A 26,452-nucleotide genomic window follows, 5' to 3' on the forward strand; every position below is an offset into this window, starting at 1 on the left:
ATGAACTAAACCAATGGAGGTACTGGGAAGGGTTAATAGTTTTTCCCTGGTGTTCATTTTCGAGATGGTACCGTACAGTCCCTGTCTCAAAGATTTCTGGCTGGTGGCAGTGGTTACTAACGTAAATATTCGACCGCAAATATTTCCCTATGGGATTTTCCCATTGTTCGAGGCTACGACATTTTCTGACAGCCTCTAACATACCACCGGTTTATTTTAATATTAACTTTACTCCGGTAGGTTTTATTTGCCAGAACTTTAATATAAATTCTTTCTCGTGTCTTTCTCTAAACTCCTAACCCAGGTGGGGGATCTTTTGTTCGTCCTTTTGGCGGGCTTCTGCCAAGAAGCCCTCCTTTCGGCGCTGTTAGGCGGAAACCTGTGCAGCTCCCTCTGAGACCACTGCAAAAGATTTAGGACTACAGGTGTTGCGATGAACCCACTTGGTAGCAGTCTGTACCACACAGATTCAATTGGTAGCTGTGGCTGAGCAGTCAGACTTCTCTCAAGAAAAGTTGGTCAGTATAGGGAGCATACAAGATAGGGTAATTCTTCGCAGCAAAACGAGTAAACACGCAACCAGGCTTTAGTATAAAGATAGCAAGTTATTTATTAATAACAGAACATCTACGGAAAGTACTAAAGCGAACCACGGCAAACAAATCAAAATACAATTACTCTGCAGAATGGAATAAAGCTCAATCCCCGAAAACACAATATCGACAACTCTAGGTCCTACGGCACCACTTATTTTCAGACAGAGGTGTATACCTCAACCCAGATGACACTCGAATATTTAGTGAGGAAGGGATTGAAGAGATAGGCAGGTAATGAAGTCAACACGGTTCGTACTGAAGCAGGTAAAAATGCAAGGCAAGAAGGCATTAATCACACTAGATCATACAGTTCGGCGGCCAGGCCCACTCGGTGAGAGGTATGGCACGATGTCCTGGAAAGTCTCTATGGGTGATGCGTTCAAGTCTCAATTAGCAGTTTGGTTAGCGACAGGTTGAACCAGTTCAGAACAAAGAGTGAATAAAGCATAGGAGGCAACCCAACGGAACGCAGAGGAATCAGATACCTCACACGGACCGATCGATAAGGGAAGCCAGGCGGTTACGGTACCTTGTTGTGGAAGACCACTCCAGCGGGGGCAGTTGTTCCTGGTGGTGGATGCACGACGGGTCTTGGCCAAGAGAAGAGATGCTCTCGTCGTCGAAGAGAAGATGTCCGGTGCACCACCAGGGAAGAAACCAGCCGCGGAGGGCTTCGTCACAAGGCACCACCTTTCGATCACGATGCCGGAGTAGTGGCTATCCGGTTGCCGGGTGCTCTGCACGGGCAATTCGACCACTGCGTCCAGGGCGATCAAAAAGCACAAAGAAGAAGAAGACTGGTTGTTCCCACCAGCCAGGGAAAGAGCCTCTCCGGCAGAGAGATCTCTTCTGTCGTCGGGAGATTGTGAGACGGTTCCGCAGGGCTCCACCGGAGGTGTCGTCGTGCAGGTCGGCTCAGCGTTACCCTCGTCGGATTCTTTAGGTCCAGTGGCGACGTTCCTAAGATCCAGTCCCAAAAGCCCTGCTTTTATGCAGACGTCCCCCATTCATTCAGCCTAGCTTGTCAATCAATACATGCTAAGTGGTGAGCGGGAAGGCTCACCACCTGGGCCAATCACTCCAGAGTGCGACCTGAGTTGGCAAGGCAACTCGGTCCAGGGTGCCTAAACCCCCTCCCACACCCCTGAGGTAACCCAGACAGAATGGTGCCACTTTGGAGGGTCTCTGTCCAGAGGCCCGCCAAAAGTGGAACAAAGGGCTCAACCTTTGGTTTAGGAGTCACAGAGAAAAACACAGACGCCATTTTACAACCCGAGTTCTGGCAGAAAATACCACTCGATAAACCTATTTAAGATAAGTAGATCGGTGGTACGTTGGAGATTAACGAAAAACAGTATCAATCTTCAACAATGGGACGAATCCCATAGGGTTATGCTCGGGGTCGAACATAACAAGTAGTTTCCACTGCCACCAGCCAAAACTCGACGAGGAGGGACGGGACAGTGCCCCCTCGAGTAACAGATCCAGGAGTAATCGAATTACCCCTACTAGCACGTCCACAATAAGATGGTTGGTACTAGTTCTGTTAGCAAATTTAGGTCTAGTAAAGCCAATGGTGACTTTACATGCCCGGGGAGACGGTAGTCAGTCCCCGGGTATGGAGTCTATGGTGGGGGGACCAGCTAGGGTGCCCCCGTGTCACGACACGTAGGGTGCGGAGTGACACACATAGAAAAACTTATGAGACCCTATGGAGTAAAAGACCCCATAGCCCATCGAACACATTGACAACTCAAAGGAATCACACACATACATGTCCAAGAGTGAGAGGAAAAGGGTCACACTCTTGGCAGGATGGAAAAAACAAACTCCAGAAATCCAGCAAAGCTGCTGGGGGACTCACTAGGTTAGGAAATTCAGCCTAAACAGAGAATTCTCCCTAACACTCGCCCCCCCCAGACTAAGGGACAGGAGGATTTAATCCACTCCTGGATGAATCTCATACCTCTAGTCGATGATATACATCCTAGAGAGACCATCAGCATTTTGGTGGTGACACCCTGACCTGTGCTCAATGGTGAAATCGAACCCTTGCAGGCAGATCGACCATCTCAGTAGTTTCGGGTTTTCCCCTTTCATTTGCATTAACCATCTCAAGGGTTGGTGGTCAGTCTGAATAACAAAAGTAGAACCATACAAGTACGGCCTAAACTTCTTCAGAGCCCACACGATAGCAAAGCATTCTCTTTCGATTGTTGCCCACCTTGTTTCAGGATCCTTCAGCTTGCGGCTGATGTAGCAAACGGGGTGCTCCCTACCTTTCCCATCCAGTTGACTGAGTACGGCACCTATCCCTACATTGGAAGCGTCTGTCTGCACAATGAAGTGTTGGCGGTAATCAGGAGTTCTGAGTACTGGGGCTTGGCAAAGAGCCTTTTTCAGGTTTTCAAAAGCCTGATTGCACTCCTCGTTCCATTTAACCTTTTTAGGGAATTTGGGCGAGGAGATGACATTCAGTGGAGAAGCTATGGTCCCATAGTTCTCTATGAAATTCCTGTAATACCCGGTGAGGCCTAGGAAGGCTCTCACCTGAGTCTGAGTAGTCGGTGTTGTCCAATTTTGCACAGCTTCAATCTTACTGAGCAAAGGCCTTATTTCTCCACCGCCTACCTCATGCCCAAGATAGACTACCTTACTCTGTCCAATTTGGCATTTACTCGCCTTTATGGTCAGATTGGCTCGTCCAAGAGCCTGCAAAACATCTCTCAGGTGGGTTACATGTTCGTCCCAGGAATTGCTGAACACTGCGATGTCATCCAAGTATGCCATGCAGAAGTCCTCCATCCCGGTTAGAACCTGGTTTACCATCCGTTGAAACGTAGCAGGTGCATTTTTTAGTCCGAAAGGCATTACCGTAAACTGGTATAAACCAACGGGGGTAGAAAATGCAGTTTTCTCCTTGGCATGGTTGGTCAGGGCTATTTGCCAATAGCCTGACGTCAAGTCAAATGTGCTGAGGAACTTGGCGGCGCCAAGTTTATCCACCAACTCATCTGTCCTTGGCAAAGGGTGGGCATCAGTCGTGGTGACTGCGTTAAGAGCTCTATAATCCACGCAGAATCTAAGTTCTTTAGATCCGGCCTTTGGTACTAACACAACTGGGCTAGACCATGGACTAGTAGAGGGCTCTATTACCCCGAGATCAAGCATCTTGCTGACCTCGCCTTTGATGTGGGTTCTTACGTTTTCTGACATGCGATATCCTCTGCTTTTGACAGGCAGACAGTCACCAGTGAGTATCTCGTGCTGGCCCCAAGGGGTCAAGCCTGGTGAGAGCGAGAACAGAGAGGCAAACTGATTCAACATAGACTTGCACTCTTCTTGTTGCTCGGGTGTCAGATTGGAGGAGAGATTTACTCCTTCAATTTTTTCATCTAAAGGTAAGCCTCTGAGGAGATCCGGAAGAGCTTCACTCTCTTCTTCTTCCTCGGCTGATGCTAGAAGCAACGCTCCTACATCAGGTCGTGAGACATACGCTTTAAGTCGGTTGGTGTGAAAGACTGTCGGAGCCTCCTTGGGGTTGCCCAAGTCCACCAGATAGTTAACCTCGCCGAGCTTACCCACTACTCGGTAGGGTCCCATCCATTTATCTTGCAAGGCCCTCTGCCTTGTGGGGATCATAACAAGAACAAGCTGGTTTTGAGCGAACTCAACCATGTTAGCCTTTTGATCGTGCCAGTGCTTGACCAATGCTTGTCCAGCTTTCAAGTTATCGCTTGCTTCTGTCATCAGGTGCGACATTCTCCTCCGGAGACCTATCACGTAGTCAGTCACTCTGACTGGCTTGGGGGAAGGAGCACTCTCCAACCCCTCCTTAATCAGGGCCAATGGACCTCTGACGGGATGACCATAGAGCAGTTCGAAGGGAGAGTAGCCTACTCCCTCCTGAGGCACTTCTCTATAAGCGAAAAGAAGGCATGGCAATAGAAGGTCCCACTTACGTTTAAGGGGTTCTTCTAGAGCACCTTTCATGCTCTTCATGGTTCGGTTGAACCGTTCTACCAACCCATTGGTTTGTGGGTGGTAAGCCGTTGAGAACTTGTAAGTTACCCCGCAGGTTTTCCACATGGCTTTCATGTAGTGGGACATAAAATTTGACCCCCTGTCAGAGATAACTTCCTTAGGAAATCCGACCCTAGTAAAAATACCCAGGAGGGCCTTAGCCCTAGCCGGAGCTGTAACAGTCCTCATAGGAATTGCCTCAGGATACCTAGTAGCATGGTCTACTACAACAAGTATAAACCTGTTGCCTGAGGAGGTTGGAGGATCAAGGGGACCAACGATATCAATCCCTACTCTCTCAAATGGGACTCCCACAACGGGAAGAGGCACTAACGGTGACACATTCTTGGACCCAACCTTACCAGAGATCTGGCAGGTATGGCAGCTTCTGCAGTGTTTTTCTACTTTGGCCCCCATCTTTGGCCAATAGAAGTAGAGCGAGAGCCTTTCCTTAGTCTTCTTGAAACTCAAGTGACCAGCCAAAGGAATCTCGTGGGCTAACTGCAAGAACTGTGGTCTGTTCTCTTGGGGTACTACAAGGCGTTTGTAGTCTCCAGGTGCAGACTCGGTCGGTTCACTATAGAAGAGGCCATCTTCCCAGTGCAACCTATGTTTCCCAGGCTCTTGCCCTTCAGCCTGAGTTTCTGCCTGACGGCGAAGACCTTCCAGAGTTGGACATTCTCTCTGTCCCTTACTGAAGTCCGCCCTGCTGGGTCCACCTTCTGCCAGTAACGACTGCAGCTCAGGATGGTCAACAGGATCCAGATCTCCAATGAGTTCTTGGCCTTCCATTAGCTCTTCTTCAGAGTCTAATTCTACCATACAGGGTTGTATTTCCCCCTCAGCCTCAGCTGGAGGTGGAGTTACGGGTGTGACGTTGGACAACCGCGGGGAAGTCCGTGTCGGCTGCATTGGAATGTGGGCTGTTGGTTTTGGTTTAGAAGTTTTAGGTTTCCCTTTTACTTCTGTGTTCCTGGAGACAGCGGCCGCCATTTCCAATGGAGCAGGAGTGATTTCTTTCTTCATCATCTCCCCGAGAGTTCCGCGCAGGGTCCTCTCTCTTGCAGGTCTGGTTAGCTCCTGTAACCGTTTACTAGGAGGTCTGGGAGTATGCGATACAACTCCGAGAGTTTTCAAATCGTTACCCAACAGTACGCGTCCTGGTACCTCACTCTGTATGCTGACAGGTATCTTTACAGTCATGTCGTTACACTGGATGAGAACTGGTAATTGGGGAAGCATCTGCACAGGCCCTCCAGCTAACTTGGTGAGGCGTTTGGGTGCCTTAGCAACATCCTCAGCCTGAAAAAACGATTTATCCACCACAGTTATGCTGGCCCCAGTGTCCCTAATGGCAGGCGTCTCCTGACCATTCACCTGGACACTGTCCTTATAATACTCTTTAGTATTATCGGGGATAGAATTATAGACATCTAAATTCTGTTGTTCCCACAACCCCAGAGATACTAAAGAAACGCTGGCTGAGACTCCAATGGGTTCGTCAGCTAGCAGTAGAAAGTTTCCACTTACCATTTGGACTTCCTCCTCTGGAGCGAAGGCTAAGGAGACAAGCTGGACCCCTGAAGGTTTACCCTTACATCTGGGATCTCCTTTCACGTGATCAGTCGAGCCACAAACAAAGCATTTCCCGAATGCTTTCTGGAATGGTGGCTTGTTCTGACCTCCTTCCGGTTTGGCACCAGAAGACATACTATTCTGCTGTGGTTTTCCCGGTGGCTTACCCTTCTGGTTTTGTTTGGGGCCCTCTTTGGAATGTGAGTTATTCGAATTCTCCTTTGAGTCTTTTTTAGGCTGTTTTCCCTCGTCCTTTTTCTGAGTTGCCCCAGAATCCTTGTGAGTAGCCCTGTTGGCAACCCACAAGTCAGCAGCCTTAGCTAGAGCCCTGGAATCTAATTCCTTCGAGTCAGCCAAGTGCTGTCTGAGCTCGGGAGAACAGGCATCATAAATCGACTCCAACATAAAAAGATTTTGCATACCCTCGTAAGTGTTAACTTTGTAACCCTTAATCCATCCCTCTAAGTTTTTCAACCCTTCACTCACCCAGGTAGCCCAAGGGGTACCATCATGCTTTTTGAGGGTTCTAAACCTCTTAAGATACTGGGAAGGGGTCTTCCCGAATCTAGCTATCAATGCTAGTTTCACACTTTCGTAATCCGTCTTATCCACCTCCCCCAATTCCATTACCACATCAGTCGCAACAGGAGGAAGCCTAGAGAACAACCAGGGAAGCAACGCATTCCCGGTGATGTCCTGGAGCCCATGATTGTATTCAAACAGTTTCAACCAATCCAACACATCCAATCTCGGTTCGTACATACCCACTAATTCCTTCGGCATCCAGGGTCTTTTGGGACTGGAGCTCCTAGAGGAACCAGAGGAGAGAGAAGCATTTTCCATAGACAACTTTTTCATTTGTAACTCATGATTAAGCTCTATTTCCCTGAGTCTTAACTCAGCTTGTTTCTGCTCAGCCTGGGCATTCATTCGTCTGAACTCGAGTTCTTGGTTTCGTTCAGATTGAGCCAAGAACCGTTTATATTCTAATTCGAGCTTCATTTTTTCAAGTTCAAAATAAGCAAGATTACTTGTGGGACCTGGTATTGGCCCCGTAGGCACAGTTGGTAAGGCAGGTAGAGGAACAGGTGAGACAGTTTCGTTAGCCTCGCCGCCCTCGTCAGCCTCTTCATCGCTATCATCAGAATTATGATTCAGATCAACACCATTACTGTTATCTACAGTTGCTGGAGAGTTTGGTTCCTCTGAACCAGTACCCAGACTTTGGGTCGCCAGCAATCTCTCTATCAGTTCTAACTTCGTGCCTTTTACAGGAAGATTCTCTTGTCTACAGAGAGCTTGCAGACTCTCAGTATTTTTATCTGACAAAGACTCTTGGCTGTAAATTTCCATCGTAGACATGTTTTTTGAAAGTTGCTTTTGTAACGTTTTGTGGTTAGTCGTCCTACAGCGTCGAAAAACACTCTAAACTGTATGCTCGATACTAATCCCACCGCTGCCACCAGTGTTAGGCGGAAACCTGTGCAGCTCCCTCTGGGACCACTGCAAAAGATTTAGGACTACAGGTGTTGCGATGAACCCACTTGGTAGCAGTCTGTACCACACAGATTCAATTGGTAGCTGTGGCTGAGCAGTCAGACTTCTCTGGGGTGGGTCCATTGTGTGGGAGGGGGAGTAGGACCCCAGGACAGGGTTGCCTCGTGTCGCACTCTAACCTGATAGGCTGGAGGGTCTCCCACCAAGATGACCACTTCACTGTGTGAGTGACAGCTAGGCTGTATGAATGGGGATCTTTTAGCATAAAAGCAGGGTCCTGAGGACTGGAAGAGCAAGACATCACCATTGGAACTAAGAAGACTAAGAGGAGAGAAGCCAAAGACACCTGCAACGACTGAACCACTGGTGAAGCCCTGCTGCACCATCTCACCACTTTTCTCCACACAACGAGAGAAGATCTTCATCTGCAAGAGCCTTCTTCCCTTGAGCTGGTGGGGCCAATCAGTTTGCCAATCGCCTTCCTGGACCTGCCCTGGTCGAATCGCCAGTACCCTGTACTTGGAGACTGGATAGCCAGACACCCATCCACCCGGACCGCGATTTAAAGGAGCGTACCTTTGATTTGTCGGGCAGCACCACGGCTGGTTTCATCCCTGGGTAGTGCAGTAACTCGAACCTTCCTCCACGACGAGAATCTCTTCCTCTGCTGGATCCCCCGAACTGCAGGAACTACCAGGAACAACCGCCACCGCCGGAGCCACCTCTTCCTATCAAGGTACATTGTTCCACTAGGCCGCCCTTTTCGTGTGGTAGTGCTAAAGGTGTTTTAAATCCTTTACCTACCTGGTGGGCTCGCCGCCCTTATCTTCTAAACATGTCTTTCACCTTCTGCATCCACCTTTTTGACTTGACTGCAGCTACAAGAATATTTTGCTCCTGGGCCCTGGCCCTGTACCACTGACTCTGGCACAGGACTATTGACTCTGGCTACATTTGTTAGAACTGCCTTCTCTAGATTGCTTCTCAACTAGAATTGTGTTGGTGTACCTACTTCTTATAACCACCTTTTCCTTCCTACTTTTTAAAATTGTGAAGTGCCATTTTGCTTGGTTTTCATTTAAGTATTCTCTATGCTAAAGTATTGCTGTGCCTAAACCTGTTCACAAACTTATGGGAAGTGTTGCTAGGGTGTGTAAGAAGATATTCCTGTATAACTTGTGCTTTCCCTCCCTTGTGAGAAATTGCTACAGTGCCATTTGTGTTTGCTTTTCACTGTGCCGTTTTGCTCAGTTTTCACTCTTGCTCAAACTTGTCTACAATTTAACTAGGGAGTTGTGTATACTTTCCTTGACTGATTTTAACTTGCTTTATTAACTGTGATTAATGTGTTGAACTAGAAGTGTGTAAAATAAATATATATATTCTTTTTAATACAAAGCTTTGGTCAGTGTTTCCTTGTGCCATAGCACTGTAGCCCTATTGTGTAAACCCTGAATACTGCTCATCTCCCTCTTGAGATAAGTCTGACTGCTTAGCCACAGCTACCAACTAAATCTTTGTGGTACAGACTGATACCAAAGGGGATTTATTGCTCATACCCGTAGTCTTAATCTTCTGTAGTGCTCCCTAAGGGAACTGCACAGGATTCTGCCTAACAACGATAGTCAAGGCACCAGCGCCATCCACTAAAGAAGAATTGAGATCGTTTTTGGCCCCAGCTGAGTATTACGCAAAGGTTGCGCCGCGATTCTCTGAAATGACAGTGTCCATGAAAGAACTGGTGGAGAATGGAGTGGAGTACTCATGTAAGACAGAGCATTTGATGAAGTGAAGAAAATGATAGTGGAAGCCCCATACCTACATCCGTACAACCCGACGTGGGAGACATATATCACCACAGATGCTAGAGCCTATGGGTTAAATTCAACACTTTCACAGAAGATTGGTGATGTGGAGCATGTGGTGGTGGGTTTGTTTGTTTATTTATTTACATAGTGCACCTAACCCAGGGGTATCTGGGTGCATTACATTACATTTTAGGGTTACTTGCGTCCACGGCACTGTATGAGGCAGAGAAAAATTACTCAACCAGAGCGAAAGAGATGCTAGCATGCACGTGGGCAGTGGAGTACTCAAGGACTTACATCTGGGGAACCAGGTTTCATCTAGTCACAGACCACAAGCCCTTGGTGCACATGCTAAGCCCAGGGGCACAAAGACATCTACTCCAAGACTGGCACACATAGCAGCAAATGGTCAAGAGTACACATACGCAATATTACCCATTCTGGGATGGAAGAATTCTCAAGCTGATTGCATGTCACACCTGCCTGCACAAAATGGCCAAGTTAACACGTTTTTGCAAGATGACTGCTTATTGGAATCAGTTGGAGACTTCAGGCGCAAGGAATTCATGGAAATGAGTGAACGCTAGTGCTTAGAGTAATCGACCAAAAATGAATTGGTGCCGATGTTGAAGAGATGGGTAAGAATGGATGGCCGGATGAAAGGGGGATTCACGAAGACCTACAACCATTTTGGCAAGTGGCGGACTAGCTACATGAAGACAATGGCCTACTGCTCAGTGGTGATCGAGTAACACCCCCCATGGCACTGAGGTAAATCATATTGTACAGAGCCCATTCAGGGCACTTAGGAAGCAACATGATGAGATGCAGGTTAAGGGAATCATTCATCCTTTTCTTGAGGAGCATGATGTCCTGCATGGACCAGGATATAAGGAACAAGGTGGCAAGTTGCCACAAGTGTCTAAACAGTGACAAAAGACTGAACGTGAGGAAGGCACCGCGTGTCCCTACAGAGATCCCACAGAGAGTATGGCAGAAGTTGGGGTTGTATTTAATTTGCCCCTTGGAAGCCCATGATATCTGAATAAAGGTATGGAATTGTAATCGCAGACTATTTTTTGAAGTCGGTAGAGATGGAATTCGTGCCTGATACCATTACCAGAGTGATAGATGTCCTCAATTAGCTGTCCAATGGGAAGGGCTACCAAAAGACATAGTGACTGACAACAGAGTCCAGTTGACATCCACTGAGATGGGGAAATGCATGAGCGCCAATAACATAAGGCAGAACATCTCCAAGCCAATGGACTAGTGGAAAGAATAATTAGATTTATAAAAGAGGCCATTCAACAGGCAGTGGCATCAGGTATGAATCCACACAAGACAGTGAAGGGTGCAGTGGGCACTCACAGACTCACTCCCAGTGGAACCACTATGGTGTCTCCCTTTCATATGCTAAGAGGCAGAAGATCTGCATCCACGTTAGTGCCCCAATGGATGTTCAGAGTGAGGGAAGATGACACGATAAACATGCAAAAGGTAGTGTGGAGGATCAGGAAAAGCAAGGACCACATGAAAGAGTGGCATGACAATCACAGGGCAGTGCAAAGGACTGAGGTAGAAGAGGGAGATTGGGTGAAGATCTGACTACCTCAGAAGGGCCGAGTGACAGGGTCCATTACAGTCAACCCAACAAGGTAATGAGGAAATGCCCAAATCATGTGTGTTATCAAGATGGAAAATGGTTGAACTTCTAGAGAGTAGCAGTTTTTGGAAAGAGTACTGCAGTGACAATCAGTTCACAGTGAAGCAGGCAAAGGAAGAAGGTCACCAAATGGAAAGAGAAGAGAGCATTGAAAGGAGTGATCAGGGAATGGCCAGTGAACGAAGAGAAGGAGATGTTGAGTCAAGTGGTGTCAGTGAAGTGCAAGTGACCCTCACAAGAAGCAGTGATGGTGGGGAGGATGAACAACCCACTTATGTGAGTGATTGGGATTTTGAAATGGAGTAGGGCATTATGATTCTGAAGAAAAGGATGTATGTTGAGAGCTAGTCTCTCGAGAGTGGCTCCGGCCGCGCCCTCACAGGACTTTGCCTGTGCATGGGTGAGGCGCCATGCAGAGCAGGAAGAGGAGATGAGAGCGAGTTTAGAGAGAGCAGTCCCATCGTGGCCCTAATCCTGCACTGGGGGCCATACCCCATTAAGACATTTCAGCTGGATCCAACAACAACTATATAAAGGCGACTTAAGACAGTAAATTTGACAGTGCCTTCAATTGTCTTTCATGCAAATAAAGTCCATGTTGAATAAAGGAGTCACTCCAATCTACTTGTTGAATCATCCTTACCAGGCCACATTACTGGTTACTTTGAAAAGCCAGCTGAAATGGGTTCTGGTGAGTCATATGCTATTATCTTGGCATGCCGGCCGTGGTGCTATCGAAGCCCAACCCCCTTTGCAGAGGAAGGATGCTGGTACGCTTCCGCTCTGTGCCCCTTGTTGCCTTCACAGCCCAACCCCCTGCCTGGATGGTTTAGCAACATGAGTAATACTTCCAGGTGACCTGTCCGAAATCATGTATAGTGTATAACTGGAAACCATTAATTTGCCACTAAAATGCTTTGGGGACAAATAGCATAGAACCATTTCTATAGATACGCACTGCACAGCCACTTCTACTCATGAAGAACATATACTCCCAAGAAGAAAACAGGGAGTAAAAATACTACTGCATGTTGATGGTCTGATTAAAACCAACAGTGCTGCACAAAATGAAATGGGTGACAATGAAATGGGACTACAGTTTTAAGAAATTACATTTATTCAATTAGTGTGCATTTGTAAGGCACTTATACATCAAGTAACTTGTGTTCCAAAGCACCCACAGGGCAATAGTGAGGGAACATGGGAATGAAAGGCACATACAATAACAATGAAAAGGGGAGAGGTGGTCCTACTAGGCCTTGTGAGCATCCAGAAAGTGCAAGTGCAGAGAGAGAAGGGACGAGGGAGGGGGGTAAGTGCTAGGAGAACCACTGAGGGAAGTGCGAGGGAGGAAGATGCAAGCAGCTGTTAAGTGCCTGGCAAAGATCAATTGGTAAGGGGGTAACTGCCAACACAATAATTGCATGCCTGTGAGATAACACAGGCCAGTGAGCGCCTAAAGGCAAGTGCTGGGATTGGGAGAAGGCTAAAGGCTATTTGGGGGTGGGGAGGCCAGGACCCAGAAGGACGTATAAGGGCCCTGGTCACCAATCTCAGCGACTGCGGGGTTTAGCAAGAGAGAGAGAAGGGGGTAGGAGGAGGTGAAAAGGAAAGTCCTGTGGAGCTCTGGAATTTGAGGAGATCTGGCTCAAGATGGAGAGGAAGGGGTAGGCTGTTCAAGAGGAGGTAGCCAGCCGAGGAGAGAGATCGGCCACCAGCTCGTTGTTTAGAGAAGCGCTTGACACGCAGGAAGTTGGCTCCGGTGGAGCGTAGACATATGGAAGGACAGTGTTTGGCGAGAGCCAGTTGTAGATAGCGTGGTCCCCGGCCCCAGACAGCCTTTTGGATGATGCAGAGGGATTTGAATTTGATGCTTGCAGCAACCGGGAGCCAGTGGAGAGAAATAAAAAGAAGTACTTATTTATTCAGTGTAATTGTTATTCTTTTGGACGTGCATGCAGTTTGATAGAGTAGCTTGAGGCTTATGCGGTTTTAAAATTCAAATGCAAATAGTACCATATATTTTAACAACTGATTACCAACACATTACACAATTTCTGTCCTTGGCTAATTATTGAGTGCTAAAAAACAAAGATAGACACAGTAAGGGTCAGACTGACTTCCAAGCCCCTGCTGTGTACATAGCACCTATCCTTTTATGACAGCGCAGAAGAGGCGGAACAGGCAGCACGCGGACTGGCGGCAACACAGGTGGGGATAGAGAAGTTCTCGGACCACAGCAGACGGATAACAGTGGATTGTGATCACACGATTCAGCGGACAGGATAGAGCAATACAGAGGAATAAATACAGATTCTACAAGAACGGCTGCGAGTGCTTTGTTCTAATAAGACCACTAGATGGCAGCATATGTCTTCGGATGTTCTTCCAGAGATGGGTGTAGCAGGGACCCTGGTAAGTGAAGAATAAATGCAGTATATGGAGTCGCAAATGTAGACCGACGTTTGAAGACTGGAGGTTTTGTATTGATTATTGAGTGGATTAGAATTGTTGTTGTGACTGGATTATTACATTGCGGATTAATAAAATGTATATGCTGTGTGAACGATTTCATGTAGTTTAAAATATGTTTTCTTGGCTGGCATGAAAGGGAGCAAAGTCTATTTTCAAAAGTGTTACATTTAAAATAATGAACCAACAGTCAAAAACTCGATTAAAATACAATTTTTCAAATGCTAACATGCTAAAATCAAATCAAAGTAGGTCAATATAAACTACAATTGAACTGTTTTTTTCGCCGAAATCCACAATTCTTAAGTATTCATTAATTTTATTAAATCGTTCTAATGGCGCAACCTCAATATAATATTTAGCAAAAATCAAACATTTCTCTGTATTATATTTTCCCCTCAGAGTATTATAAAGCCAAAACACTAATTAAAACGTCTGAAACTGATGATGTGATTCTAAAAATGAGTGATAGTGGCACGTACTAGTGACGAGGAGTTTTGCCCCTCATCATCTTTTCATTGGGCCTCATTTCGAGTGCGCCGGTCTGGATTTAACGTTGCCGGTAAAACCATATCAGCACTGTATACCGGACTGGCTAATTCCGACCTTCGATCCCAGAAACACCATCACCTCGAAGCCACCCCTGCGGTGATAACGAACCCTGAATTTGCGTCGGCGGAAACAGCTTGATGACTCACCGACGCACCTCCAGTCACCGGCATTGTGCATTACGAGTAGCACGGACATGGAAACACTGCCCTGAAAATGGCGGAAACACTGTGCCACCCACATTGCGGAGATGGCATTAAACAGTGGCAGGTGAGCCAAATCAGGCCACAGGTGCAAAAAATGAGGCCAACTGCACCACATAGGCAAGTTGGAGCCTACAAAAGGGCCACACCCACGCCCAGGCCACCTTCAGACACAACCATGCTGGCGGCCACAGTAGCAGCATTCGGGCTAGCTAACCTACAGGCTGCAGTGCACATTGTGGCAGCAGTGGGGCAGAGGAGGAGGCAACAGCGCAGGCGGCAAATTGCAAACCCGGTACCCATACCAAACATAAATGTGCAGCTGGCACAACCCCGCAGGCAACCTGCAATACCCCACATCAGGGCCCCACCCTGGAACCTGACCACAGGGCAGATCCACACATTATACCGGCTTGACCGTCCATCAATCATGTCCATCGTCACCATGATCGAGGAGGACATCAGTAGCCGCATTGGCATCCAGACTCAACCCCCCTACCCTGCTGAAGGTTGTCTCAGTACTGGATTTCCGAGGAACTGGAACATATCAGCACACTGTTGGTGAGCTGCACGGGCTGTCACAACCCTGTTTTTCTAGAATATTTGACCAGGTACTGGAGGTGCTGCTGACCCATGCAGCAGAGTACATTGCCCTACTCCGTACCCCTGCCCAGGTCATTCCCACCAAGTTCGCCTTCTATGCCATTGCAGGCATGCCAAATTGCATAGGCGCATTATACTGCACCCACGTTGAGTTGACAGTTCCACTTGCAATGGAGGTGGTGTACCGCAATAGAAAACAATTCCATTCACTGAATGTCCAGATGGTATGCGATGATGGACAAGTGATCACCCATTGCTATGCACGTTTCCCTGGGTCAACACATGACTCTATGGTCTTGTGGAATTCGACATTGACACGCTACATGGAATGCTATGCAGGACAAAGCACATGGCTATTGGGTAAGTACAACTGCCAATGCATGACTCCTGCCCAATGCCATAGTCACCCACCACACATGAACTCATGGGCATCGACCTGTGTGCAACAAGTCATTGCCCAATTCCAATGCAGTAATGTGACCATCAATGTACCCCGCATGATTTGTCCTCCAAGTACGATCATAAGATGCCCCATATAACTGATTCACAAACGGCCCATAATTGTACTGCATCTGATTCGGACAGTGAAACCGCAAACACTAACAGGTGCCCTTCTTTCACTCCCATGCCGGTGATGCAGGATATGCACTCACACCATGGCTGATGACACCCATACGAAGGCCGAGGAACAGGCATGAGGAGGCCTACAACAGGGCACACATACGCACATGTGGCATGATAGAGCATACCTTTGGATTACTCAAGGCCAGGTTCTGCTGATTGAGCCAATCTGGAGGCTCATTGATCTACAGCCCAGTCAAGACGGCGAAAATAGTGGTGGCATGTGCCATGTTGCACAATCTGTGCATACACAGGAACATTCCACTGCCCCTGGACACAGAGGATGAAGATGATGATGCTGACGATGATGGTGAGGATGAAGATGGGGATGGGATGGGTGCACTCCCCGGCAGGGGTGCCCAGGATGGACAACATGCAGGGGCAGCACTCATACAGAGTTTTTTCTGAGAGACTTCACATGCACATCATGTCCCGCATGTTATTGCACAACATTGAATCGTCTGAATGCACATGAAATAAAGGATGTCCAGTCGTCACTTGCATTTTCAAAATAGTTTATTCACAACAAAACAGGGGTGTGGGGAATTGGATGGAAAAGTAGTACACCCGTGCCCACCCACCTCCCCAATGTTTCCAGCCCCCAACCAAGCCCCAAGCGACTAACCCCACTAAGGACCACGCCCACACCTCCCAATGTACCCACCCCCCAACCAGGCCCCAACCGAATAAGCCCACTAAGGACCCTCCCACCTCCCCAAAGTACCCACCCCCTAACCAGGCCCCAACTGACTAACCCCACTAAGGACTACCCCCACCACTCCAACATACCCACCCCATACAACAACTCCATTCCAACTGTGCGGACGACAGTCCAATGTTCATCACACTATTTGCCACCATGCTTGTGGGCGTATGAGTTCTTCCCGGAGGGTCCGGTCAGCCGGGAGGACCACCTCTGCGTGCTGCTTGCCACAGAATTTGAGGGGGTGCTGCTTGTAGTTGGCACTGGTGGTGTTGCAGCTGGCACATTGCCCATGAATGCCTGTTGGGTCACTTGCATAGACTCCGCTATGGTCCACATTACATTGTTCCTCTCCCTCACGCGCAGTGACAGGACCATGTTAGTGGGTGCAAATCTGCCTATTGCCCAAGACAGCCTACACACAGAGGTGGCAGTGCTCTCCCTCCTCATCTTGGCTTCCTCGCGCTGCAGCCTGGCCTCCTCACATTGCAGCCTCGATTCCTGTAGTTGTTGCTCTACTAGCTCTGTGAGGCTGGCCTGGTGTTGCTCAATGTGCAGGAGGTGGGCGCTGTGTTCAGTGATCGAGGGTGTGGGTGAGCGCATTGGGCTGTGGAGTCCTGTCAGACTGAATACTAAGTCCTGTAAGGGAATGATGTCTCCCCTGTCATCCTGATCCTGTGGTGAATCAGCACATTGTTCAACCGGTGCACTATTGCCACTACATGCATCCTCCTCTGTGGTTCCTGGACGGGCACTGATGGGTGCGGCAGATGTGGCTTCAGGTGTTGTATCTGCGGCAACATGCTTGCCTGGGGGGGCAGGGATGGGGGTGTCCATAGCCATAGCCATCCACCCCCTTGGGTTATATCGACCCTGCTCATAGCTTACATGGACGGGGTGGTGCATGACGCACTGTTGGGCTTACAATGCCTGAGGTCCTGTGTCTCCATAGGTTTCATAATGAAATTCAAAGTGGACATTCAGATTGTAGTAAGGTGGAAAGCCTGAATTCCCATAATGGAGAGCAGGGCGACTGATGAACTGGCCAACAGGCATATCTTAACCACCCCCTTTGCTGGATGTCTAGGCTAGGTCCCCAAATTAGGGCAGTCATTAACACAGGGAATGCTTGGGCAGCTAAAAGGAGGGTTGCTGGTAGCAACAGGGTTCAGGCAAATGGAGTGGCCAGATGGCCATGCAGACTCTGCTGGTGAACAATGAGGCAGGTGCTGACATCCACAACATTTTCCTCATACTCAGGTCCTGCTCAAATACGGTCCTGTGGGCCATGCCCTCTGATCAGGGTAGGCCTCATAGCTTGGGTTGCTGGGGCCGGGCTGTGTAGCTGAAATAAGTGATGGAGTGGTGGAGTAGCCTGTACCCGAGATGGCAATGCCACTCTTCTGTCAAACTAAAACAGTACCAGAGTCTGATAAGAATAAGTCTGTTGATACCTTATTCCAGGCAGCACCTTGCCACTAAAGACATGCACCATTAACATGTAATTGCAAAGCTCACAGCTGCAACCGTTGGTGTAGAGTTTTATCTTGACTCACTTTTAGCAGGTGTCCCATAATAGCTGGCTAACGCCAACAAACAAGTTCTATTATCTTGCTAGAAACCACTTTATCACTGACATAGAAAAACACACGGCACACCACACCCAACACAAGTTCAACAATGATAACGCTGCACTATTAGGCAGAATGGAAGTGTGCACGACCTTAAAGTAATCAATAGTACATCCAATATATGAAACAATACATGACATTGCAAGGTGCACTCCTGTAGCCACAATGCACAATGTGATCTATGAAACTGGGGAAAGAAACGAGTGAAATATGTGGCATTCATTGGGCAGGATTTAGTCATATAAGAAGTATCTTTTCTCTCCATGTACATTATTTATTTTCTTGTATTTCTTTGCATTTAGACCTTAATGTTTAATACATCCTACACAGGTATGCGTGCATTTTTACTTACTCCTGCACGTTATTATTATTCCGTGTTTGTCTGTCTGCATTTTTTTGGATCACTGCCCTATATCTTGTATACATTCCTTAGAGTCCGCCCTGATGAAGGACCCAGGGTTTTGAAATGCCTTGGCCAAGCCAAATCTAGCTCTGTGAATTATGGAGGGTCAAGAAGAAGAAGTGGTCTGAATTAAAACACTATGGGGGTAATTCATTGAATCAAGCGCAGAAGTGGCGCATGCGGCTGGCGCACAGAGTGCAGGGCCAGTTACACCCACAATCCCGCCCTGTGCGCCAAAAACATCGCACAAATCCCCTACATGGCGCAAACCAGTATACAGCCCTCCAACCATGAAAACATGATAAAAACGCCACACAACCCTCACGTGCCAGCGAAATCACGTGTAAAACTACCCGCGCACCCCTCAGAATATGCGTACCCCGCTCGCACCAGCGAACTCGCGTGTAAAACTCCCAGCGCACCCCTCGGAATACACGTACCCAACTCAAGCCAGCGAAATCGCGTGTAAAACTCCCTGTGCACCCCTCTGAATACGCGTACCCCACTCGCGCTAGCGAAATCGCATGTAAAACTCCCTGCGCACCGCTCCGAATACGTGTACCCCGCTCGTGTCAGGTAAAATGCATGGAAAAAATGCCCCCTGTGGTGTGGGCTGCCTCTGGGGCATGCCCATGGGCGATGGGCTGCCTGCGGGGCATGGACTGGTGTGATGGGCTGCCTGCGGGTCATGGACCGGGGTGATGGGCTGCCTGCGGGGCATGCGCAGGGTTGATGGGCTACCTGTGGGGCATGGACTGGTGTAATTGGCTGCCTGCAGGGCATGTTAATGCACTAGAGGGTATATCCCTACTCTGTCAAGGATCGGGAAATCACTAAACCACAAAACAAAAAAGTGTCCTGACAGGTTCACTAAACATATATATAAATTTAATTTATAATAAACTTCTCAATACCAGAAATATGGCACAAGCTATCTAGTTTTCTGTGTCCACCTAAGTTTTCATAGGGATACATTTTACAAAAATCACCATTTCTTACTTCTGTTTAAGCATTATACAGAAGTGACTTTTTATTATTTTACGTGTGACACCAGAATAAATCTAGAAGGTGTCATACTCGCACACGAATAAAACAGAAAGTGCGAGTAAACTACGTTTCGGCGGAGTGGGCCATTCCGCCTTCCTCAGGACCAGTAGAAGTCGTGACCCCTGAGGTACAGAAAAAATAAAAAAGGAGAAAAAGACAAGAAACATAGTCTCACTAGTAACCACAGGATCACAATCAAAATACCTCAAAATAATGTGTCCCGTGACTTTTAGGGCATGCAACTACAAGGTCCACAATGCATTGGGCTCATAAGTCTGTGAAAGCAGGGTGATGTGCATGAAACCAATCCTGCTATAAGGGGAGCCTGTGGGACATATTCACCTCTTGTGCAAAAAACAAAGAAGCATTATTTTAAAAGAACTGGATAAAAACCAATGTAAAACCATTAGTAATGTGTCATGAAGCAGACATATGTATAAAACTTTCAGAGAGCATAGCCACTAGACCATGGAGCGAGGTTAATCAAAAACCAAAAGTTACAGTTATAAAGTAGTGCAGTGCAATCCAGTTTTGAAATATAAACACCTTGTATGTATCTGCACTAATGAGAAAAAGTGCACCAAAAAGTGTAAAACACCAAATGTGCGCACTCACGTGTCTGGGGCTCAAGCTCAGATTCGTTCCTTCACATTTACAAATTGACGTTACTGTTTCAAAGGTGAAATCAACATATGGAATTAGTGTAGGCGAACCGGCATTAGCATAGTAATCCAGAGGTTGTAAACAAAATACATATTGGCAACAACCAGTCGCTAACTCTACCTTTAAATGGGAGAAGCTGTGCAGTGGTCGCTTGGCGTCTCTCTATAGATGCAGGGCACTAGGATGTTATTCAGGAAGCCTTGCACAATTCAAAAATGTGCCCGGCATGGACTGGAGCCTCCCGCTCCATTATGTTTGAAATCTACAACAGAATGGCATGGTCAAAAGTTGCCGCTTGTCCACATAAAATAAAGGGCAATGCGGAGGCTAAAACAAGGCTGCCTAGATTTGTTACCTTTGTGCTGAAACCGTGATGTGCAGGTTGTGCCTCTCTCTCTCAGAGCTAGAAACGAGTGTATCAGAGAGTCTTGCAGGCATGACCATAGTACACCTAACTAGCATGAGAGCCTCGGCAGGGACCTCGCCTTGCAACAGCGCCACAGGAGCTGTGTGGTAAGAAGTGGAATAGCAACCAAATGCTTCTAAAAACGAAAGAGGCACAAATACACAGTGATATTCATTAGACTGCAATCCCTCGTTTTCATGCACCAACAATTGAATCACATGGGCTGAAAGGAAAAACAAAATTGAGTCAGCTGTGTGCAGAAGCACATCATCTAGATGTAAAGGGTGGCAGAAATATCCTGCAGATGCACCTCAGTGTAAATCCCCACAAAAGGATACACATATCTCCACTCATGCCTACTGCAGACGATACCTTAAGGCATGTGTTATTAAAGGCGTTGCTATGCCCATCTAAAAGTAGACTCCTCATTTAAACCTTTAGTTTTATTCATGGAGTCAAGCCTATAAATCCATCTCGCCTCCTTGTACAGTAAGGTTTTTTGTGTGTTCATGCTGTTTTTCACAACATCAATCACCCACCATTTGAGGTCATCTGGAGAGTGTTGCAATTCCAAAAAGTGTGATACCATTGGGGCTGCATGGTTACGACATCTAATTCTCGAACGGTGTTCACCGATCATGCTCACGGTGGTGGGCTGTCTGCGGGGCATGGAGAGGGTGGATGGGCTGCCTGTGGGTCATGGTGGATGGGCTGCCTGTGGGGCATGGGGAGGCTGGATGGGCTGCCTGTGTGTATTCCGGGTGTGCGCGTGGACTTTTACACGCGATTGGCCTGGCACGAGCGGGGTATGTGTATTCCAGGGGTGCGCATGGAATTTCACACGCGATAGGACTGGCGCGAGCGGGGTTAGGTGTATTCCGGGGTGCGCATGGATTTTCACACGCGATAGCCCTGGCGCGAGCAAGGTACGTGTATTCTGGGGGTGCGCATGAAGTTTCACATGTGATAGGCCTGGCGCAAGTGGGGTACGTGTATTCCGGGGGTGCGCGTGGACTTTTATACGTGATTTGACAGTGTAGTCCCTCACGGGTGTGCCTCTCCCCCCCCTGCCCATGCCCTGCAGGCAGCCCACACCACAGGGGACTACCCTACACGCCTGGGCATGCCCCGCAGGCAGCCCATGACCCCAGACCATGCCCCGCAGGCAGCCCATCCACCCTGGGCATTACCCACAGGCAGCCCATGACCCCAGATCATGACCAGCAGGCAGCCCAAATGGCACCATGCACTTGGGAGCCCCGACACATGTCCCCCCCACCCCACCCCCAGTGATAGGCACTTGCCAGCAGGCCCCGACTCATGTCCACCCCAACCCCATTGACAGCAACCTGCCAGCAGCAGGCCCCGACACATGTCCCCCACCGCACCCCCATTGACGGAAACCTGCCAGCAGGCCCCGACACATGGCCCACCAAACACCATGCCATAACAAAACAGACCCATGGCCCTAATGCCAACCCAAATCCCCCCGCCCCCAGTACAAGCACACAACCATACAATGCACCCACTCCCAAATTACCCATGCCATGAAAGTCTGAAAAGAAACAGCATGGCCATCAATAAATGTACAACAGACCCACACAGTGGCAACACATGACTGAGGCAATGCTCATAGAGACATGCACAAAACCAATTAGAGTACACAAAACCAATAATGGAGATATATGAAATGTATTAAAAAACATAAAAAAGCTATATACAAAAAGTGGAGCAAAGTCAGTGAACTCCAAATAAAAATATAAACCAAATGAAACCTAAGCCCAAATAACAATATACAAAGGCGGCGGGCTAGTCCGAAGGCTCACTTTTTGATGTTCCAGGCCAGGGCATCATCGAACTCCATGTCGATGTTCCGGAGGCAGGCCTCTTCCCTGGCTTCGAGGTCTCGCAGGGATGCAGCCATGGAATCCCTCAACTCCCTGCAAGTTTCCTCAAGGCCCTTCGCCTGCCTCAAAGCCCGGTGCATGGAGTTCTCCGCTCTGACCATCCTGAGCCGTGCCCTCTCTGCTCGCCGCCTCTCCGTATCTATTTGCCGGCCCAACCGCTGCCACACAAAAGACACACCCAGTCCGGGGTCCTCCTGCCCCTCGGCCGATGCCTGCCCCCAGGGTGTTGATGGCCTGACCCATGATGCCTCCCACGCTGAGCCTGCTGCTGCCTCTGACGCAACTGCTTCTGCCACCACGATGGCCTCCGGGCTGATGGAATCCCCCGGCGCCGTCGTGCACGTGCCCTGCCCGATGATGCCGGCACATCCTCCATCTGCTGGGGTCCAGTTGGTGGGGTGGCCACCCCTTCTGGACCTCCGACTCCCGACTGTGGCAGGGATGGGATCTCCAGCAGGCTGGCTGCGTTGGTTGGGGCAGGTCCACAGGGGGCCCTAGTGGCATCTGGGCCGGAAGACGGCACGGAGAACGACTGGTGAATAGTGTGCACAGAGGAGGAGAGGGCCGCAAGACTGACCAACACATGGAGGAAACCCCCAACCATGATCCCTCCCAACTGGGCCACGTTGCCACACAGCTCTTCGTGATGATGTGCGTGGTCCCCCAGGAACCATGCACGTCATCACGAATGTCACGTGTGCGCAACGCGACACCTATCAGGACAGACTCAATCCTGTCACGGGTCTCCACATCCGCAGGTAGAGGAGTGCCAGATGACGTGGACCTCCCCCCCTACCTGCGGATGGGACTGGGACGGGGCATCTCTGCTGGTGCATGGTGATGCACTCACAGTGTCAGGGACAGTGACATGCACAGGCCCCTCCGCAGCGACCTGTGCTGCCTCCTGCCCCTGACCCTGGACTGCACCACTTGCACCAGTGGTACCACCCTCACCAGGCCCCATGTGCAGCTCAGTGGCAGCCTCCTTCTCCTCCGTACACACCACCAACCTGGATGGCTCCGCACTGTCTTCTGCCGTCGCAAGCCCTTGTGGAGGCTCACCTGCCCCTTCCACTGCAGCCGTAGTGGCAGATGCGGCACCAGTACTCTCGCTACTGGATGATGGATTTTCCTGGGAGTGTGACTGGGCCGTGCATCGCCGGCCGGTGGATGCATCCCTGTCGCTTTCCTCCACAGTGCCGCCTCCGCCCTCTTCTTCACTCGCTGCTGTGTAAAGGGAGACATTGCACACAAACATCAGGGTACTGTACGATAGTCCCCTAGAGAGAAAGCAATTGCATATGAGTGGCACTGTCAAACGTCACTTCCATCATGTCCCTCCACAACACATGGGTCAGTGCAGGCAACACACATGCAGGAACAGGCATGGCACATGCAACAAACATTTGCATCCATGTCCAAGGCACCGTAGAAACATCCAATGGTGGGCTGAAACTCACATGCATCATGGGACATGCGGATCACATGCACACACATCACCGGAGGGTGATGCATCTGGCCCCGTATAACCACAGACACAGTGCATACAAGGATGACTAGGCTGTATCAGTGAATCAACACATCATCACGGACATGTGTCATGCATCCATGGCACACACACTACTCGGACACACAGAAATGTACACCATGCATGTCCATGACAGCAGCACACATCTCTCACACCCCAAACATGTCCAAGTACAGACACAGGCATGCATACATGTGTGCATTCCGCATGATGCATTGTAACACATACTCCATCCATGTGGGCCATGCTTGACTGGACGCACATGCAGCACCATCATGTCCCTGCACACACACATCCATACATGAACCATGTGACACATGCAGCCAAGTAGCTAACTACCACCACACTGCAACATGCACTGTTTTAAACGTGAATGCATGGGCACTTACCGCTCGACTCCAGACGGGCCTGCATCCTGAGGATCTTGTGGTGAAGCACTGGGTGAATGCGCTCCAGGACCCTCATCTGCTGGGTGGTAAGCTGGACCCATCGCCCCACTGCATCCGCTGCGTCCAAGAGGCACTGGGCCTTCTTGAGGGTCCTGGACTTGTAGTCCTCCCAGCGCTTCTGGACGTGTTTGATATCGCGGGGTGCCGCCCCCTCCGCGTTGATGGCACGCACTATGTCCTTCCAGATTCTCTTTCATCCTTCCTTTTTGGCGCGCGATGGTGTGAAGAGGGCATCATAATGCCCCAGAACTTGCTCCACCAGGATACCAACTTCCTTTTCACTGAAGCTGGTAGCCCTCTGCCTCTCTGCTGGGGGGTTGCCACAGGTGCCGGATGGTGTTGCGTCAGACATGGCAACCCCCGAGGCAGGTGTGGGTGGGCAACTGGGTCCTGGGGCTGGGCTGTGGAGCGATGGAACTGCAGTCGGGAGCCTTCTGTTCCAGCAGGGGTGGTCACAGCAACTGGACCCCTGCAGATGGCTGATGTGCAGGCACCAAATTGCAGGGCACTGTTGGCAGTAGGCAGGCAAGCAGGCAGCAGCAGATGGCTTGTAGGAGGCTGCTCGGGGCTCTGGGGGGGCAGTAATTTGGCCTTCTGAGCAGGAGCGTGGTCTTCCATGTGTTGTCGCATGGCTAGCTTGATACGGAGTGATTTGGCACATGAAAAACAGCACGTTTGCGTGAATTCCGAGGAAAAGCCCATAGCACGTAAGCACATAGGTGACATAACGTGCACGCAGGCGTTTCACTCGGCACGGGTTAAAGGCCCCGCGTGGGTTTCGATCGCTCTGTATGTGCTTTTTATGGAGAGCGTTGCATGTGTTTTCCAGACGTTGGGGTTCACACGCGATTAATTCACAGCAGCTACAGTGCGTACTTCTTTTGGCGGGGGTGTTGCCTACGTGTTCTTCTTCTACACGCAAGGCAGACAGTGAGTCGCGCATGCTATTTTTCCCACTGCGGGTGTCCCTGTTTGTCACCTACCCCTTTTTATTTCGGTCATACTAGCCCACGTGTTGATCACGTATGCATTTTTTGGGTTCCTGGGTGCCACAGCATACTGCGTGTGTTTTTTTACACACACATGGGCTACAGGGGTCGTGTATCTCTTTTTCTTGTTTTTTTGGGATGCCTGAGCGTTGCGTGACCCGTCAATTTTCCTAAGGGTCCACAGGCAGCCTCGCAGGAGCATAGCGGTGCTGTTTGCATCACATACATTGCCTCCTCACCCTCACCTAAGTTGCCCAGGACAATTGTTGTGTGCACCTCCCATTGGTACTAGTGCATCTGTGCCATGGTTGGGAGGCCACAAAAGGTGAGGGGTGCATCAGTTGAGTGGCCTCCACGTGCCCTTTCCCCTCCCATGCGCAGCGCCTGTGCATGTGGTTGGGGATGTGGGGGCACCACCATGTCCACCGGCATGCCCCGCTGGGTTGCAACGTTGTGCAGGACACATAGTGCCACTATGATCCTGCACACTACTGGGGGCACATATAGCAGCTGCCCGCCAGAATGGTCAAGGGAGAGCGAAAACGTGACTTGAGCACTCTGAATGTGCGCTCCACTATGCCCTGAGTTGCAATATGGGCTGTTTTGTATCTTACCTGGGGTGGTGTGGTGGGGTTCGGTATTTTCGTCATCATGTAGGTGCTCAGAGGGTAGGCAATGTCCCCTGGGGAGGTGATAATGGTTGTCATTAGTTTGGTTTGTGTATTTGTCTGTGTGTGTGACATGCATGCACGTGCACAGGCATTTGTACTAACCTATGAGCCATGTGTCGCCATGCTTCACAGCTTCCAGGTCCTGGCTCAGGGCGGACATTCTGTATATGAAACTGTCGTGGGTGGACTGAGGATAGTTAGCATAGACAGAGGTGATGATCCCCTGTGCATCGCATACAACCTGCACGTTGATGGTATGGCAGTGCTTGCGGTTGCGGTGGATATTCTCCGTGGCCCTAGGTGGACATAGGGCCACATGGGTGCAATCTAGGGCACCGAGTACTTTGGGGAAGTGTGCCACCCTGTAAAAGTCCTGGACCACGGCCTGCCTTTCTGCAGGTGTTCTGGGCATGTATATGAGCCTGCAGACTGAGGGGCGCGC

Source organism: Ambystoma mexicanum, chromosome 8, assembly GCF_040938575.1.
Source record: "Ambystoma mexicanum isolate Mex_15411 chromosome 8, UKY_AmexF1_1, whole genome shotgun sequence".
In the NCBI taxonomy this organism is placed as follows: Eukaryota; Metazoa; Chordata; class Amphibia; order Caudata; family Ambystomatidae; genus Ambystoma; species Ambystoma mexicanum.